The sequence below is a fragment of the Tachysurus vachellii genome, chromosome 5, assembly GCF_030014155.1.
Source record: "Tachysurus vachellii isolate PV-2020 chromosome 5, HZAU_Pvac_v1, whole genome shotgun sequence".
Lineage (NCBI taxonomy): Eukaryota > Metazoa > Chordata > Actinopteri > Siluriformes > Bagridae > Tachysurus > Tachysurus vachellii.
In genome coordinates, this window is record NC_083464.1 from 7,215,001 (window position 1) to 7,216,022 (window position 1,022).

Below are 1,022 nucleotides of genomic sequence, written 5' to 3' on the forward strand. Positions count from 1 at the left end.
GGAAACCCTTGAAGTACCGAGAAATCATGCAAACAAAGCCAAAACCCCAGAAGTGTGAGACAAACATGTTAATCACTAAGCCTCTGTAACACCGTGGCCCCTGTTTCAGCCACCTATTTACAGTACAGCGATACCTCGATATACGAGTTTAATTCGTTCCGTGACTTTGCTCGTATCTCAAATTGCTCGTATCTCAAAGCAATTTTCCCCATTTATATTAATTGAAATCCCATTAATCCGTTCCAGCTCACAAAATTCCACTCCAGTTGTTTTGTTTGTGTTTTGAATATGAAAAATGTACAGTACCTGTATTTATAAATGACAAATATTGTAGAAAAACATACAGTAATAAAAGAGAATGTTAAAAAAATAAACTGGTTTTACTTTACAGGCGGAGGAGTTAGGAGGAATTACACTTTCACTTTCGTTCACTTACTCGCTACTGTACACTCTTAATGCTACTTTACACTTAAATGGAACTTAACTTCATTTAGAGCGGAGAGCAGCAACTAGAAAATAGAATAGACCCCCGTATAACAGAACCATTAATCATGCATAGAGTTAAAAATAGGAAAGGAAAATAATAAATGGATGAATGGATGAATAAATAATTTAATAATTAGAGAGAGAGAGGGAGAGAGAGAGAAAAATATGTGGAGATTTATGATGTAAACTGGTACAGCGCACACGGGTTCCGGTATGGTGGAGTCCGGGTTGGAGGAGGGAGTTTAGATCGCAGCAGCAGCGACCCGTTAGAGCGGCTCTATGAATGGGAATTTAAATGGTCGGTAATATGGATGTTGTAACCGGATTGGTGTGTGTCGTGGACAGCTGATTAACAGCTGATGCACGCTTGACGACGTGGCCTATCAGAACTAACGCGTTGCTTGATTTCTCTTAACTGAACTGAACGTAATTGCTACAATTTCTGTTTTCTTTACATTAATTTTGCTTAATTTTCTCCATCGCTTTTCTCTTCACTTGCTTTTGCCTTTTTTGTCACTCTTTCCTCACTAACATCT